Consider the following 13,121-nt stretch of genomic DNA (forward strand, 5'->3'; position numbering starts at 1 on the left):
CAGAAGATGTGGACTGTGACTGCACCATATATCTAGTCGGGAGTGGTGCTGACTGAAAACAGATGATTTGGAGCGATTCGCGCGCCATTTGTTGGTCATTCTTAGGACTTATTGAACTACCCTCGTATTACATATATGTATTATATTTTCCAGAACATGCCAACGCTTCCAAAAAATTTCTGCAATAGTGTAAAATATTGCCAGAAAAATCCAGAAATGTTATTTTCTATCGATTTTCTAAAGATTTTTGTTTGCAAAACAAGCAATTCTTTCGTTATTATAATAACATCCTAAATAGTACGGTGTATTGTTTTGGAAATGATCAAAAGAGTACTTTATATTGAAAAAAGATTTCTCAAAAACATTTCTTTCAATAAATTGATTTTAATGCCAAAGCGTTTATAGCACTTGAGTTATTTTTCGTCTAAAAATAAATTATCGACATATCTTATTTCACTTTATTCTTTTCATATATCATTGAATCACAGAAAGAGGCCTATCCTCAAAACTACAACAAAATCGATGCTCTTTATAATTGCAACAAAATTGAGCCACACAGTTTTATTTAGTGAAACTAGGGGAAATTGATCATTTTGAGACTGTTTTTCTCATTTATAGCAACGTGAAGTGTTTCGTGAAGTTGTCAGTCAACTGTTAAGATGATTTTATCAGGCATTATTTGGAAAAAATAGCTGTTGATGAGCAAGTAAGTTATCTTAATAATGACGTAACTTTCAATTTCCTCCCATTTACCAATGAGTTTTATTGTCTTGAAATAAAAATTGTACTTGGCGTAGTATAATTTCCAAATCTTAGGTGAGTGAAAACGGACATGACGTTCAAACCATCAAAGCCAGGATGTAAAAAGTAACTCTTGACCGTCTGCATTCGAAATTGATGCCTGAGCGTTCGAAGAAATTTCCTCTAAATTTTCTGCATTCAAGGAAGTGAAGTTAGCTGGTGGTTAAAGTAAAAGTACCTAATTTTATATGTAGATGGTCATGACTTCTTGTATACATCCCGGCTTTAGTTTTAATTTTAATGGCCATGACATACCTGAGATTTGCAAGTTGCATTACAAAGTTTTAATTTTATTCTGAGAGACTAGTACGCACTGTTAAATGAAAGGAAGTTGAAAATTAGGCCAATATTATTTCAATTAGTTTGGTTATTGAAAATTATTTAGTCTGATATCACAAAGCGAATAATTGCTTTGACAGGTGGTTAGGTGGGCGATAGCGCGGTTCAACACTCCGAAATTTTTAAAATGAGCCAAAATACAGTCTCAAAATGATAATTTCCCCTAGATGCCCAGATGTGCAACTACATTGATGGGAATAAATATGAGACTGAAACTTCTCATTGTGAGATTTATGAAATTTGAGCATCAACAAATTTAACATTAACGTTTTTCTGGTCCAAGTTATGAAAAATGATACTTTTCTTGCTATTTTCAAGCCAAAAATTACTTTTTTCCCAAGTTTACAGTAACGCGGATACCGAAAGAGAAAATTCAATTAATTGCGATTTCAATACTTTAATATGACGGCATTATTAAAAAAGTTCTGTGAACTTTATTGAAAATTGGCTAGGAAATTTGTTTCCTTTTCATTTAATTTATAAAACTGAGTAAAAACATATTATTGAAAAATGAGGATAGAGGAGCGGCGGGTAATGTAACGCACCTTCATTTACAGAAATTGATTGATTTATGACGAGAGGTATTTACTGTACTGTATTTTTTTATGTGTGCTGTTTTTTATAGTGAGAAAATTTGCTCAATAAAGCTAATCACTCAATTCTAATTATGAAAAGTTATTTTTGGGTGTTATGTGCGCCACATTATCCAACCAGGAAGGATAACTTAGCGCAGACACACCTTTTGTGAAACTTGATAATTAAATACTTTAATAGACGTAAATTCAATAATATCCATACGCATAGGGTAGTGAAAATATTGATTTACGTGCTCTATATTATTTTACTTCTGTTTTCAACATATTTAACTTTTAACGGATCTTTTTATAACATTTGCGCCAAATTACCCGCCGCTCCCCTATTGCATCACATATCACAATATGCGAAAAAAGAATAAAACGATAGATTATATCATAACCTTAATTATTATACTCATCTTATTAGATTTTACAGGCCTCTAAAAACAAAGATTGCATTTTAAGGGATATTAAATTTTATTGCTGGAGTTTATAGACTGAACAGCGGAAAAATCCTTGGCCCTACTCCATTGCACAACTTTGACGATATTTTACGATAGTTATTGTTTCGAAGCACCGGTCGTCCCAACTTACGTCCACACGAAAGGAGATATCGTGTTGAAAATTTCGCACGCTAAATAGAGGGCACGAAGGAATATGTTTCTGGTCCTAACTAATTGTTATTATAAAAGAAAGTTTTTTTTTGTAAGAAAAATACCGACCTTGCTGTGTAACGAAGAGGTGAGAATTTGACTCGATGAATGGTTGGCCTCAAAATATGAACAGTTCTTTTGGGAAACACGTCCAACGTTTACTTACTATTTACTTACTGTTTCTCATGTTGACAAATTCCGTACTTTTATTTCCCTTAATTTTTTTATGAAGCAGTTTCTTGCTTCCTTCAAAGTCTTTTTCTATTTTCTTCTCTTCTTCTGCTCTTTTTTTTATTGAAAATTATTGTTACTTTTTACACTGAAAATGTGACTATTCCGATGAAATATTTCATCCTTTTAGTTGAAAATATTCCTCTTTGGTTGAACTTTAATTTATTTTAACTAAAAATTCAAATATTCCATTTTTAGTTGAAAACTGATCTTTATTAGTTTAAAAATCAACTATTTGGTTGAAAATTGGCATATTTTTAAATGAAAATGTAACTACCGTGTTGAAAATTGATATATTTTGTTGAAACATCATCTTGTTTATACGAAATTAATGTTGTTCTTAAAAATATTATCTTTTTGGTTGAAATTTAAACACCTTTGTTAAAAATTAATGTTTTTAGTTTAAAATTTATGTATTTCAGTTAAATATTCATCTTTTTAGTAGAAATATTATCTCATTTTTGGTGGAAATATAATTTTTTCAACTAACATCTAAAATATTCCACTATTGGTTGAAATCTCCTTTGTCTTAATTTAAAATTCAACTATTTTGTTAAAAAACAATATTTTTTAGTTAAAAATTCGTCTCTTTTCGTAGAAATTAATTTTCTTTTCTGAAAATCAATCTATTTGTTTAATAATTTAAGTATTTTAATGAAATATAACTCATTTTAGTTACAAATTCATCTTTTGGTTGAGAAAAAATACTTTCTTGAAATTTAAACATTTTTGTTAAAAATTAATCTTTTTAATTTAATATTGATCTATTACAGTTGAAATTCATCATTTTAGTTGAAAATCTATCTCTTTCGTTGAGCTTTAATTTATTTTAACTGAAAATTTAACTATTCCATTTTTAGTTCCAGACTGATCTTTTTTAAATGAAAATATAACTATTTCGTTGTAAATTTATGTATTTTTTAAAAGTATCGTCTTTTTAGTAGAAAATTAATAACTTCTTTTTTAAAAATACATCTTTTTGATTAAAAATTTAATTATTCCAGATAAATATATGTCATTTTAGTCAAAAATTCATCTTTTGGCTGAAGAAAACTATTTGGCCGAAATTTAAACATTTTAAAATTCAACTATTTTGTTGAAAATTAATCTTTCTAGTTGAAAATTCGTCTTTTTCAGTACAAATTATTCTGCTTCTTTGAAAATTATTTTTTTTTGTTGAAAATGCAAGTATTTCGGTTAAATAAACATTTTTTTAGTAGAAAATTAATTTCTTAAACTGAAATTTAAAATATTCCATAATTGTTTGACGCCTGCTCTTTTTTGGTTTGGAATTCAACTAGCTTGTTGAAAATTAATATTTTTGCAGTTGAAAATTCGTATTTTTTGTTAGAAATTATTCTGCTTCTTTGAAAATTAATCTTTTTGGTTGAAAAAAACTACTTGGTTAAAATTTGAACACTTTGGTTAAAAAATAATCTTTTTAGTTTAAAATTGATCTATAGCAGTTCAAGATTCATCATTTAGTTCAAATAATGTTCGTTTTTGTGGAAAATAATTTTTTTTTATTACCTGAAATTAAAAATATTTCGTCATTGGTTGAAATCTGCACTTTTTGCTTTAAAATTCAGCTATTTGTACAAAAATAATCTTTTTTAGTTGAAAATTTGTCTTTTTCAATATAAATTATTCTGCTTCTTCGAAAATTAATCTTTTTGGTTGAAAATTCAAGTATTCCATTTAAATATACATCATTTTCGTTAAAAATGCATTATTTTGGTTGAAAAAACTATTTGGTTGGAATTTAAACAGTTTTGTTAAAAATTAATCTTTTCAAATTGAAATTGACCTATTCCGGTCGAGGATTCATCATTTTAATTGAAATATTGACGTTTTTTTAATGGAAAATTAATTTTTTAAACTGAAATTTAAAATATTCGATTATTATTGATTGAAGTCTGCTCTTTTCGGTTTAAAACTCAACTAGTTTGTTGGAAATTAATATCTTATAAGTTGAAAATTCATATTTTATTGTAGAAATTATTCTTCTTATTTGAAAATTAATCTTTAGGTTGAAAAAAAACTAATTTGTTCAAATTTAGACACTTTTCTTATAAATTAATCTTTTTATTTTACAATTGATCTATTCCAGCAGAAGATTCATAATTTTAGTTAATATCATTTTTTTTTTGTGCAAAATAAATGTTTTTACCTGAAATTTAAAATATTCCATTATTGGTTGAAATCTGCTATTTTTTAGGTTGAACTTCAACTATTTGTTTAAAAACAATATTTTCTAGTTGGAAATTCAACTATTTGGTAGGAATTTTATGTATTTTGTTGAAAAATCATCCTTTATGCAGAAAATTAATCTTTTCAAGTCAAAATTAAATTATTTTTAAAAAATACAATATTTTTACTTGAAAAGTTAGAGAGCAATTGATTTATATAACAATTGGTTAACATTGGAACAAATAAAAAATTGAATTTAATATGGAACCCATCTTAATTTTCCCCAAATATTTACTGAATTTTAAATATAAAAAGATAAAATAAAATTTTTGTAAATTGTACAGCAGGAGTGTTTATGTGAAATTTATATTGTAAATCGCTTTTAAAAAATAGTTAACTTCTTGAATTAATATTTTACAAATTGTATCAAGAGGTTTTAATAGATATTATGAAATCCATTAAACTTTTTTCAGAAAATTGATTCAACGTGTGAAAAGTTATTTTTGTGAAAAAATATCTTCAAATAATCGTAAGTTAAGTCCTAAAAATGGTATTTCAAAGATTTTTATTAATTTTACACATTTTCTGAATTTAAATTATCGCGCGTTCAATCTCGACTGATACGTAGAATCCCTACCGTACCTACCCATTCCCCTCCAACGATATGTGCACGATGCGCACGATTTGCATACTGGCTGTGCGTTTTCCGGCGTTTTAATTATTCTGAGTTTTCGTGTATTTTTGGTTTGTTGTGTAATGCAAATTGTGTTTTTATCAACGAAGGATTAAAGTGTGGTAAATATTTTAATATAGTAAAATTTTTCCGAGTATTTGTGTCATAATACACGCTTTTATCGAGTATTGTATTTACTATTCCTAACCTCTTCGATTTCATTATCCCATTTCTTATGTCCTTTTATCTAATAGTTTTCTTATTTTTTAATTCGCATAACCGTAATTTTGTCTGTAAATATAATTATTTCTTAATATTTAACAATTTTCTCAGCTTAGTTGGTTTTTACAGATAAAATTTGAGTTGCGACTGCTGTTGACTTTTTGAGGTTATATCAACGGTTCTTTTATTTATTGAATCATTTGTGTCTTTTAAAAACTTTTCTTAGTTAATTTCACTTATTTTATGTGAAATAAAAATAAAATTTAACACAAATTTATTACCATTCAGTATTTTTCACTGATATATTTACAATTGCTTGCAAATCAAAACAATATAACAAAAATCCAAATATCTCAGATTTATATCGTGTTTTCATGGGAAAGTCAAGTAGATTATATTTTTAGTTCAGAATTTATTTATTTTGTTTGAAAATATAATTGTTTTTCGAGCCTCGGACTCACAAAACTTTTGAAACTTTTTTGAGCAATTATCCTATTTTTATACTGTTAGGAGAAAATTATGTTTTTTTATGAATGAAAGTGATTTAGTTTCTAAACCAAAAGATATAAATTCTGAACAGAATACATAAATTTTTAACCACAGAGTTACATTTTCAACCAAATAGATTAATTTTCTACCATAGAAGACGAGTTTTCAACAAAATAAATAAATTTTAAACCAAATAGTTGAATTTTTAAGCAAGAAGAATAATTATCAATAAATAAAAATGATTTTACACAAAAAAATTTCATATTTTTGACCAAAAAAGACGAATTTTCTATAAAACAGTTGGATTTTGAACCCGAGAATATGAATTTCATCACGAAAAGTTCATTTTCAACCAATCCGTTGATTTTTCATCAAAATAATTAAATTTTCTGTTAAAAAATTTAATTTTCAACGAAAATAATAGAATTTTGATCTAAGATTATTTTAAAAGACAAATTTTTAACAAAAAATTAAATAGATAATATTTCGTCACAAAAATATTTTAATTAAAATAAACGATTGGGTTAACCCATCAAAAACGAAGTTTTTATCAAATACATTAATTTTTAACCAAATAGTTAATTTTTTAAATCAAATTTATGAATATTTTAACTTTGAATACGAATTTTGTAAAAAGCAGTTCAAAGAAGCTGACATTTTTACAGAAAGAGTTGAGTGTTTAAAAAAATAGTTCGATTTTTAATCAACATAATTTTTTTAACAAGAAAAAATTAATTTGCAACCATACGGTTTAATTTTCAAGAAACTAGTTAAATTTTAATTGAAGAAAATTAATTTCGAACAAAAAAGAATAGAATTTCCAAATAAAATTATAAATCTTTAACCAAATAAAAAAATTAATTTTTAAGTAAGTAGTTATTAATTAGTTGATATTTCATAACATATTTATAATATTTAAATGTTTCATACATAAATCATAAATAGTTTTGATTTGAAATAAGAAACTTTTGAACTAATCCAACAATTACGAATTTTTAAGAAAATACATACATTTTTTAAACAAATAGATAAATTTTTCTATCAAATTGTTGAATTTTCTAACAAACAATATGAATTTTCTAACAAACAATATGAATTTTCTACAAAACATTTGTACAAGGATGAAATTTCTACAGAAAATCATTAATTTTAAAACCAAAAAAATTAATTTTTGAAACAATAGTTGCATCTTTAATGAAATAAAAATTTCTAAGTCAAAATCCAAACATTTTTAACCAAATTGTTGAACTTTCTACCAAAAAGACGAATTATCTGCAAATTGAATAAACTTTCAACTAAATATTTTGAATAATGGATGCGACGTTCCTCGAAATTTTATACTATTAATTTTTAGTTTACGTTTTTGTCGTTTCAAAAAATTATAAAATAGTTGATTCGATTTTAACAGTTTTCAAATAATTAGTGGAATTTTTATGTTTTTCAATTATGATATTATTTAGCTTACAATGCGTAATTCAAAATTTTGTACTTTAAAAGTTTTCCATTTAGAATTTTTATTTCTAAGGTTACATTTTTAATTTAAAGAATTTTTAAATGGTTTCTGAAATACTTGATCAAATAAAAAATAAAAGCCTTTGATGTTGAAAGTTTTGGATAAAAAACCTTTTTCTTTAATAAGTAAATCTTGTTTTTCAAAAAATATTTTTCTGTAGTTTGAGTGATAAAAAGTTAACAAAAACGATTTGAAAAAACGTTTTTAAACCAGACCAAAGTTTAAGAATTTTCAGATTTTAACGTTAAAACTTGAAAGGTTTCAATTTGAAAATCTTAGTCATTAAACAAATTTGAACCTGTGACTGAAAGTTTATAAACTATTTTCAACTTAAAAATAACTTCATAATAATATATTCCTAATTAAAGGATTTTATTAAATTTAAAATATTGTTTTAGTCTAAAATATTCAATTTTTAACCCATTCAATTTGAAATTTTTAATTAAACAAAAGATTAATTATGCAATAATTGAATTTTTATTTAAGACAAGTAAATTGAATTGAAAAAAATTAAAAATTATCATAAAAATGTTAGAAAGTTTTCTCTAAATCTTCTAGAATCTGTTTTGAAAATTTTGTTTAAATGTTTGAAAAGCTTTTTAAATATTCTCTTAGAATAATTTTTCAATATGAAAACTTATTTTTAATTTTCTTAGGAATCTTAAGAAAATGTTTTTGTTCTTTTAAAGGCTTTCACAATTCTTGAAAAGAATATAATTTTTTTGTTTAAAATTGGCGAAAATCTACATAATAAAATAATTGAATTTCTAATTTAAGAAGTGTTCAGTTAAAATTTTTTCAATTTTTCAATGTTTGATGTTTCTAGCTTAAAATTCCTTAGAATAATATAATTTTGAAAATTTTTAAGTTTATTGATTGATTTTTTAATTTAGAGAATTGAAAATGACAACGTGGATTTATACTTTTTTTATATTGAAAAATATTAGCACCTTTAATTTTATACGCGTGAATTATCGAGCATTTGAATACAACATTTTTAAATTAAAAACTTTTAAATTTCAATTTTAAAAGTTCAAAATTTAACAGTTCCACCTTGAGTGCTTTCATTTCCAGCTCAGTTTTTATTACCTTAAGTGAAAATTTTTCTAGCTTCATTGTTCCATTTTTTAAATTTCATTGACCTTGAAAAATGTTTGCGAACCGGGAAATGGCCGGGAGTTTATTTCGTTGATTAAAACGCCCACCCTGCTTTTGACCAAAAATGTTGTATTACAATTTTTATTATGGAAAATTAGTTTGAATAAAAAAACACGAATTTCCTACAAGACTATTAATTTTTGTACCAAGTAGTGGAAATTTTTACTAAATTGTGAAATTCTCAATCCGAAAAAATGATTTTTCTATGAAAAATTCTTAAATGGAAAAGATTTATTCTTAACCAAAAATTTAATGTTAGATTTTCCAATCGAAATTAATGATATTTAAACCAAAAATAGTTTGATTTTCATATAAGGTTATAAGAATTCAATTAATATTTCACTGGAAAAATTATAAACCTGTAATGAATTAATAGGGATTTGATCAATTATAGATATTTAAAAAAATATTGAACTTCATTTTCATTATTTAATAAATTTCATGCCACTATTTTTAAAAAGCCTGCAATTATATTTTTGACTCAGAATTGATCTCTTCTCCAAAATTTCAAAATTGAACTCCTTTCCTTAAAATTCATATTTTTTGCTCAAAAATTCTTTTCTTGTTTAAAATGTATTTCTTCGAATGTAAAATTTACCCCTTTGTATTACAATTTCATCTTTTAGTAGAGAAATCATCATTTATGTTTGAAAATTCATCTTTCTTGGTTGAAAATGTAATTTGCTTTGATTGCAGTTTAATTTTTGTTTTAAGTTCCTTTATTTAGTTGAAGATTCATATCCTTCGGTTCAAAATTCAAGTGTTGGATTAAAAATTACAATTTTTTGTTTAAAAATTCGTCCTTATTTTGAACTATTTAACTATTTGGTTAAAAAATAATCATTTCTGGTTGAAAGTTATTTATATTTACTTAAAAAATATGTAATTACATTTTGAGCTCAGAATTATTTCCTCTGGGCTTAAACTTTATTATTTAGTTCAAAATTTATTTATATCATTGAAAATTCAACTAATTTGTTAATAATTTATATTTTTGGTTAAAAAATTCATCTTTTTGTTGAAAATTCGTCCTTTTGGATTTAAAATTCATCTTTTATCAGAAACGATTTTTTAGTTTGAAAATAAAGCTTTTATTTTATAACGATAATTTTTCTAAATTGAAAATTCTACCATAATATTTTCCGTCCAGAATTGACCTCTTTTCCTTAAAAATTCTACGATTTGAATAAATATTATATGATTTGATTGCAAATTTAATTATTTTGTTGAAAATTACACTATTTTCTTAAATTCAAATTTTTTTGGTAGAAAATTGATCTTTTTTGGTTACAAATTTTACCATTTGATATAATTTGAAATAATTCAATTTGTTAGATAATACTTGAATTTTTAACATAACGAGATTAATTCGTAACAAAAAAGTATCCCAATTTATATTTCAATAAAAAACGATAAAATTTATATGACAAAAAAGGAATTTTCAAACCAAAAAGACTCATTTTCAACAAATAAAACTTGTTTACCCAAGAAAGTAATTAAAGTTTATCCAAAAATGTTCAACATTTTTGTTAAAAACTAAACTGTTTTGTTGAAAATTCTTTGTTTGTTGGTTGAAAATAATTTCCATAACTAAAAATTAACATATTGAATATTTGTTTAAAAATTCGTGTTTGCATACAATTATTGTTTGCGGTTGAAAATTCATATTTTTCATTGAAAATTCGTCTTTTTTGTTAGAAAATTAATCTTTTTAGTCTGTCCGATTTTTAGATTAAAAGTCATCTTTTCTAGTTGAAAATTAATGCATATGGTTAAATGTTATCTTTTTCTAGAAATTTAATACTTAAAGTGCAAATATGCTAAAAATCACGGTTAAGTTCATCGTGGGTGATTAAGACCCCAATGTATTTAATCATGTATTGTTCAACTCCTATGGAATATTTTGTCACAATAAAATTATCTGATATTGTTTAAGATATCTTTTATAAGGTAGAGTTGATTTTATAGCCATTTATTTATTTTAAGTTTGTTAAAAAAATCATTGAAAACAAGTGAAAAATTGGGGTTTTTACTTACAAATTCATAACTCACGCAATTTTAATTATTTTAACCTGAAAATTCATGACTATACTTTTGAAATAGTTTACTTTCATTTAAAAAAAATATATTGCAACATGGGTGCTTTAAAAAAAGATATTTTTGCTTTTAAATCTATTTATTATAATAAAAATTGAGAAAATTTGACATGCAATATTATAAAAATACAAGAAATTGAAAAAAGAGACATATATAACTGTATTTTGACAGTTATATTTTGTTTAAAACATCCACAGTATGCTTTTGCTTGACGCGCTGCCGTAAGTTATAAGCTATATACCGAAAAAAAGTATGAAATAATCGAAAAAAATCATTATTTCACTTCAAAATTACTCCAAAATTACTTTTTCACTCACTTAGTGCACACTGGGTGTAATAAACCCCACAGAGTTGAAAATTGTTTGGGGTCTTAGACACCCACAATTCACTTTAAGGGTCAAATATGAATTTTCATGATTATGTCTTGATTTATATTTGGAAATATTTAGTATTTTAAGGTAATTAATTTAAACGAAAGCACATTTTTAGAAGAAAAATGTTCAATTTTTATCTTTTTAATTATGAAAAAGATTCAGCTTACTGTGCGTAATTATAAAATTGTGTACTTGAAAGGTTTTTTTTCATTTTAGATCTTCATTTTTAAGCGTACATTTTCAATGTGAGGAATTTTTAAATGCAGTTTTGAAGACTTGAATATTTAAAAATTAGCATAAAAATTTCAAAATTGAATTTAGTTCAAGTAATCAAAATTGAGCAGTGTTTGAATTTTTGTATCTTTAATTTATTTTAACTTCATTCCATTTTAATTTGTTAATTTTAAGAGAATGTTTAAAAAGATTTCAAAAACGCATGTGTAAGATTTTAAGGCAATTTTTTAATTTATGCAGGATATTTAGAAGATGTGAAACAATTAAAAAAATAGTTTAAGATTTCAAAAGATTTCAAAAGATTTCAAAGGATTTACAAGCTTTATTAAAAAGAATCTGGAAGATCTTCAGGCATTTCTTTTTAATTTTTCAGGATTTTGGAAATTTTGAACAAATTTAAAAAATAGTTGAAAATTGAAAAACTTTCCAAAAGATTTTTAATTTTAAAAATTTTGAAGGATTTTGAAAGGTTCTAGTATAATAATAGAATTTGTTTCAGATTCGCGGGATTGTTTAATTTGAAAAAAGGCAATATTTCAAAATCATTTAAATGTTTAAAAAATGTCAAACAAAATGTAGATTTTTCAAGAGTTTGAACAAAATATTTCAAAGCCTTTTTAAGCACTTTAAAAGGTGTCAGAAAAAGAATTTGTTTATTTAGGGATTTCGGAAAACTAAAAATGACCTCTTATTTTGAAAAAATATTTTCAAATTTTTCAAAGCAGAATCTGAAAGGTTTTACGGCATTTATTTTTTTTATTTTTTAGTTAGTTAAGATTGTTGTGAAAAGTTTTAATGATTCTTCATTTCGAAAAATTAATTTTAAGAAACTGTTAAAAAATATTTCAAGAAAGCAAGAAATTTTGATGAATAAGGAAAAATTTAGTAATTAATTTAGATATTTAAAAGCTTTTGAATAAAAAATGGAGAAGTTTTTTAATCAATTTGAAAGATTAAAAATTAATTATAACATTTTAATATGATTCCTAGAAAAACTAAAATGACTTTTTATTTTAAAAAATTAAAAGAGAAAAAAACGGTTTTAGTTGATCAACTGTAAATATCAATTATTTAATGATTTTCAAAATTTAATTTAGTACAAGTCATCAAAATTGAACCATAATTTATTTTGTTTTATTTTTTTATCTTTGATTCATTTTAATTTAATTTCAATTTTAGTTAATTTTAATCTATTAGTTTTAAGAGAATATTGAAAAAGATCTCAAAAATTTTCAAAAAAGCATCTACAAGATTTTAGGGCAATTTTTTTAAATTTTTGCAGGATATTTAGAAGATATCTAGAAGATTTGAAACAATTTAAAAAATAGTTTAAATTTTAAAAAGGTTCCAAAAGATTTAAAAACGCTTTTATTATATTTGAAATCGTATTTAAATATTGTTGCAATGTAAAATATTACTTTTTTGAAATTTAAAATTTTCAAATTAACTAAAAACAATCTTGGAATATTTTGCAATATTAAAATTTCAGAAAGTTAAATTTAAACTTTGAACGACTCGTTTTTCATTATTCTATTTGAAAAGAATTTTATTTGTAAGCGAAATTGTTTAATT

General features: G+C 24.0%; 1 protein-coding gene across 2 annotated transcripts in view; it reads left to right on the forward strand.

Annotated features, from left to right (window-relative positions):
- Positions 1 to 13,121, forward strand: part of LOC117175707 (U4/U6 small nuclear ribonucleoprotein Prp4) — an 82,691-nt gene that overhangs the window by 43,840 nt on the left and 25,730 nt on the right. The window contains exon 1 of one of the 2 annotated variants that reach the window (XM_033365471.1): positions 5,468 to 5,584. The exons of the other annotated variant lie outside the window; for it this stretch is intronic. The gene's annotated coding sequence lies outside the window, so the exon portion shown is untranslated. Of the gene's footprint in view, positions 1 to 5,467; positions 5,585 to 13,121 lie in introns of those variants that run through there. 2 annotated transcript variants of the gene reach the window in all.

This window comes from Belonocnema kinseyi, chromosome 6 (assembly GCF_010883055.1).
Source record: "Belonocnema kinseyi isolate 2016_QV_RU_SX_M_011 chromosome 6, B_treatae_v1, whole genome shotgun sequence".
NCBI lineage: Eukaryota > Metazoa > Arthropoda > Insecta > Hymenoptera > Cynipidae > Belonocnema > Belonocnema kinseyi.